The sequence below is a fragment of the Zea mays genome, chromosome 10, assembly GCF_902167145.1.
Source record: "Zea mays cultivar B73 chromosome 10, Zm-B73-REFERENCE-NAM-5.0, whole genome shotgun sequence".
In the NCBI taxonomy this organism is placed as follows: Eukaryota; Viridiplantae; Streptophyta; class Magnoliopsida; order Poales; family Poaceae; genus Zea; species Zea mays.
In genome coordinates, this window is record NC_050105.1 from 114,549,460 (window position 1) to 114,555,622 (window position 6,163).

Here is a 6,163-nt window from a genome sequence, read left to right on the forward strand (position 1 = left end):
ACCTATTAGCATAGCGTATCCATTTTCTATAGTTGCCAGCAAAAAGAAACTTTGCTGCCAAATAGGCAGTCAAAGTTAATATTTATCTTTCATAGAGAAAAATGTCGATATCAACGTATCCATATGTAAACATGTTTCTGAGGAAATTGGGTACGTTGGCTGGTAGCTTGAAGCAATCATGTATAGGATGATGAGAACCATGAACAGTTGTTGAGCCCAGTGGTTTTTGTTGGTTCGAACTATTATATTGATGTGATTGAGGATTCAGTTCCTAAAATCTGAACTGCCTAGTAATTATTGGTAGGCTGGCAGCGATAATTCTCGGACAAATGTTGGCAGTGTTCACTTGCTCACACGAGGCTGGAACAATATTTCAGATTTGGAATAACTTTCTTATTTATGGTTTGTTTAATAAGTTAAGACTAAATGTTAGAGGTAATTAATAGTCGCCTCAAATTAGCTTGTTTAATACATAAGCTAATAGTTTGCTGCCGACTTAGTTATTTTTAGCATCGTCCTCCCCCAATACTAAGAGGGATGTTTGGTTTCTAAGGACTAACTTTTAGTCCCTTCATTTTAGTCCATAAATTACGAAAATTAAAAATCTATTTTATTCTGTATCTAGTAATTTAAGGACTAAAATAGATAGACTAAAAATTAGTCCCTGTAAACCAAACACACTCTAAGAAGGTTTCTAAAGGGCTATGTGCTATGCTGTTGTGTATGGAAAGGACATGGTTCAAAGGTTTTTCCGACCTACATGAGTGTATATTTTTAATATAATACTCGAGGTCTGTCTTATTTCTCACGGGTCGATTTTTTTATTAGCTTACTCTTGGTTATTTTTAGCATGTAGTTGGATGAAATTGAAACTCTCCAGCCCGAAGGTCAATTTTAATGTGTTTCTTGCTAGTCTTTTAGCTGTCTGTTTTGCCTCTTTGTAAATTTCTTTCCACATTATTATTTGTGCCTATGTATCATCTCATTTAAAATGAGATTGAAATCTCTATTGGGAAGGACAATAGAAGAACTAGAGATGGAACGTAGGTTGTGCCATTTTAGGACCGCACATGACACATGCTTTTGGCACAACACGATAGATTTTGGGATACGTGCCACACTGCACAAGACTACGCAGGCGGCGTGACCATGATGTCGGCTCCACGAATGTCAGTGAGTCTATTTGGGTCGTATGGACCAAAAACCCGCCCGCGATCACACCTATAAACTCTATCTAAACCCACCCGCGATCGCACTTGTGAGTGTAATTTTAAACCTGCACCCAAACTCGTCGGGTTTTACTCATTATACACTTTTAAACAAAAATTCAGCTATAAGCAATTAAATACCACCAATAATTGAGCTATACCAATGGATTTTATGTCTTCTCATATTGAGAAGCAACAAAACATTTCCTGAATCATTAACCAAGTCACTTATTGAAAAATAATTAATCATTATTGCACAAAATAACGAATAAACCAAATTTCGGGATGGGTGCGGGTCACACGCGGGTTGAAATAGAAACACACACCCACACCCGCAAAACTTCGAGTCGGGTGCGGGTTGCACCCGCGGGTCAAAATCTTCACCCGTACCTGCACCTGTCGGGTTTCGGGTTTCAGGTTTGCGGGTTAAATTGCCATCCCTAGTCGGCACAACCAATACTACCCACTATTTAAGTCACGTACAACTCATTTAATACATCGTCTCTTAAGTGATCTATAAATAGGTTAAATGAAAAAAATGCAAGAGACGGTCTCTTCACTAAGAGTTCGTCTCTACACGACTCTGCATACATAATGTCTCTTCGCTAAGAGTTCATCTCTACAAGTCCCAAATAAGCACACAAGGTCTCAAAATGAGTATTTTTGAATTCTATGACATTGTCACTGTGTATAGCTCTCATGGCATTCTTAGGATACTCACATTAGTGGTTGTTCCAAGGGACAATGATAACTCTATCTTGCCCAATGGGAATGTTTCCTTACCTCCGAAGCCATACAAGGGTTGTATTAGCCTCGTAGTGTTACCCTGCCTCGCTTCCTTGGTAGATGTGTATGAGATTCATAGCCCCTTGGTACATGGGTAACACGACTTGTGGGTAAAGATGCGTAACCTTTGCAGAGTGTAAAACTGGTATGTATATCAGCCGTGCTCATGGTCATGAGCAGCAGACACTCACATGAGTAATTTATGGAAATAACTTAAATTGTCATATGCATTGCATTGTGGGTGTTCTTATCAATTTGATCTATTACTTATTTGGGTTGGTATCTACTTACACTTAGTAACTGCTAATAAAATTTTGTCCAACTTTAAAAGCAATGCTCAGCTTTAACCATCATCTTTGGTAAGCTTTACACTTCACATGAGCTCCCACCTTTGGTGAGTTCATGCACATTATTCCCCACAACTTGTTGAGCGATGAATGTATGTGAGCTCACCCTTGCTATCTCACACCCCCACAGGTCAAGAACAGGTACCGCAGGCTGAGGCGCATGGAGTATGTTGTGATGAGTTTGTGAGAGGTCTAGGCCGTCGTCTCCCAGTCAACTTTGGGTTGATGGATCATTGTTTTCATATGATGTAATTATTTAACTATTTTGTACAGAACTCTATTATTTATTAATGTTGTGACATTTGTTTCTATACAACGAGTCATCATATGTGTAAGATTTGGTCCTAGCACACTTGGTGATTATTTCGCGCCTGGGTCTTGGTGCCCCCGAAACCCGGGTGTGATAGTTAATTACCAAGTGATTTTATTAAGCACTTGCACGATGGAGCTCTTGAAAATGCGTCTCTCTACTTTGGATATGTTTCTTGTGGTCCAACCACTCCAAATGGCTGGCTAGGGGGTATTTATAGTGCTCCCACTCAGTTCTAGCAGTTAGGGAAAAGCTGCTGTTGGGGGCCTTCGGCTTCCGAAGGTCCTCAAAAACATGATTTAACAGTGTTTCTAGAGTGTAATGTGTGAACAGGTACCTTCGGACATATATCAAAGAGGGAGAACCTCAAAAGATATGAAGGTTGGCAGTGCCGAAGCTGTGAAGCAGGAAAGCTTCGGCATGTTCGCAGAAAAGGGAACCGACTTAAAGATGAAAAGGCCATTTAGACCTCGATAGATTGCTATGGAATTATCACCAAATGTAAAGGGCATGTATGTAATTTTGTATGGGTTGTATCCCGTGCCTATAAATAGGTGAACAGTACCCCCGTACTGTTCACGCTGACTTGGCATTTGCTTTTGCGTCACGCTTGTACTTTTTACCTTCTCTCAGGACCGAAGGTACATTTGTAATTTGAAATCATTTCTATTTTTCCATGTTAATAAAATAGAAATGATTCTATGATGATGCTTATATTATATTTCATGCTTTATATGAATCCTTCGTCATTACTTGTTATGTTTACGAAGGTATGTCTCTTATGACCTTCGTCCGAAACTCATTATTTCCCGAAGGGACATAATGCTTTGAAGGACGAAGGACTTTAACACTTAACACTTTTATGTTGCCTTGTTCTTAACTCTTAGCATTTGAGAACAAGTCCCCAACAGCTGCATATTCCATGTCTGCGGTGCACCGGACCGCCTGTCTAGTTTCCCACATCAGCTAGCCGTTGGACGTCCGACATCACTGTTGATGGTCTGTTGTTCCACCGGACCGTCTTGTGACCGAGCCACATCAGATGACCGTTGGAACTAGCTATTGGGACCTCAGTCAGGTGTGCCACTAGACCTTCTGGTCCGTTAGCTGCCTGAGAACCGATTGCAGAGCTTTCTACGCACACGGTCTAGTGAGCCACCGGACCGTCCGGTGCGCCAGCTGGTAGCCCACTTCTTGATTCTTCTATCTTCTTTTATTGGGCTCTTTTGGCCTTGTGTCTGGTACTTGTCTTGAGTATTTGTTTTCTAGGAGTCTTTTAGGTCTTCTTTTGAGGTGTTGCATCCTCAGAGCACTGGTAAGGCTTGCAACCTTCCTTATGACACAGCCAGCAAACTGTAGGATTATGGGGAGGCTACGCTAGCGAAAAACAAAATTTCGACCTCATAACACCAAGAACTACTGCGGTTATAGGTCATGTAATTACCACTAGACGCGCAGGGTAGCAGAAGACGTCTCAATGTAGACGAACACGTCGAGCAGTGTCGTGCAGTCGCCGGCGTCCTTCACATCCTCGCCTGGTTCGTCCTAGTGCTCCAGATGCAGCACCTCCGAGGTATCCACACGTACAGGGAGGAAGCGCCGCGTATCGAACTGCTAGGTTTGCGACGACGACTATGCGAGGGTGAGAGGCGAGCAACTACTCGTTTGCTGGTTACGAATTAGGGTTAACCTAACTACGCCCCGGTCCTCATTATATAGGCGTTATGGTGGGCTTCTGACTCCGAGGCCCACCAGTAAACCTAAGGCCCAATCTAATTTCGGATCCAATCCGAGTTAGGCTTCCTTCCCCTTAAGTGTGTGACCCTATAGGTTCACGAACAAATAGACATGGCCCGAGTACTCTTACTTGGCCAAATAATTGACAACGGCTTCTAGCAAAACATGTCAACTCCTATGCGCACGTAAAGATCATATCAGTTGAACCATTGCAACATCAAGTATATGTTGTTCCCTTTGGCTCACGATATTTGGTCTGGCTCTAAGCTGACCTCTCTTTCTCGATAGTGTGAATTGGAATCCTTTCAATGGTTAACTCTTAACCCTAGCACGACCATGCATTTCTTGATCCAATCACTCGAGGGGCCCAGAGATATTTCTCTCAAGAAGAGAGGGACAAATTCCATCTTGACTGACCATGCCTCACAGCATGCTTCCTAACAAACCTAAAACTACCTTTATAACTACCCAGTTACGGAGTAGCGTTTGATAGTCCCTAAGTAGGTCAATCCACATCTTGAGAACATGCGACAATCTCAGGTCTAAAGACACAGTATACATGTTGCAAAAAGAGAACTATATTATAATATTTCACATTGGGTCGGTCCAGCCTCATGTCATGCATGCGCCCACATTATTAGTTCGACATCTCCATGTCCATGACTTGTGAAATGTAGTCATCAACTAATATATGTGCTGGTCATCGACTCTGACCAGTGACATCATTTAGAATAACCATACAAGTAAAGAATCTCACAAACAATTCACATAATGGCTAATCAATACAAGGTGCCTTTCATGGATATTCAATTAAGCAATATATATGTCATGGATACAAAGAAATATGCTCATCTCTATGATTATCTCTAGGGCATATTTCTAACACAAACCACAGTTTCACCCTCCACATGCTTGTTTATTCTCGCAGAGGTGTTATCCTAAGGACGTTGGGTTTGTTTGGCTTTGCCTTTCTTGTCAAACAAAGCCTTACCAAGGCGAGCCACCTCTAGCTTTAATAACTTGTTATCTAATGCACTCTCATCCGAACAAGTTTCTATAATAACATTCTTAACAAGAACTTGATTGCAAGAGTTAGAATCATCAATTAAATCTAAGTAAGAAGTAGAAGCATCTTTCTTAATAATTTCAAGAATTTCAACTAAGGATGCTCCAAGGGTACTGATGCTTTATAGCTTACTAGTTAGCTCATTGTTATGTATGCTAAAAATTTCCATTTTCTCTAGCTAATTTTCAATAGTATCTTGAGAGCTAGCTAACTAAGCTTGAAGTTTTTCATTCTTTTTAACGAGGCTATCATCGGCAGGTGAGGATGGAGCTTTTGATTCTATTTGCTCAATTTTAGTTGTTAGCTCACAATTCAAATTTGCAAAAGTTTCAATTTTTTAGCAAACATTTATAATCATCTTGAGAGCTAAGCAACTTATTTTTCAATGTTTTTAATTGAGATTTTTGTTTTGTGCATACATCCTCAAAAAATTTAACGTCTTGCACAAGTTTTTCTAAGGAGGGCTTTCCCTCACCATCACAATCATCATCGCTATCATCACTAGAAGGTGGGCCTTGTGATTTACCTTTTGCATAAGGAATTTGTGTGATGATTGTGAAGAAGAGCGACGACCACAACTCCTTGGAGAATCATCTTCACTTGAAAAATCATCCCAAGTCTTGATTGTTGTGAGCACTTTGCGTTTGCTCCTCCTCTTCTTGGGTTTGGCCGTATTTGGGCAATTATCCTGGAACAGACCCTTCTCCCC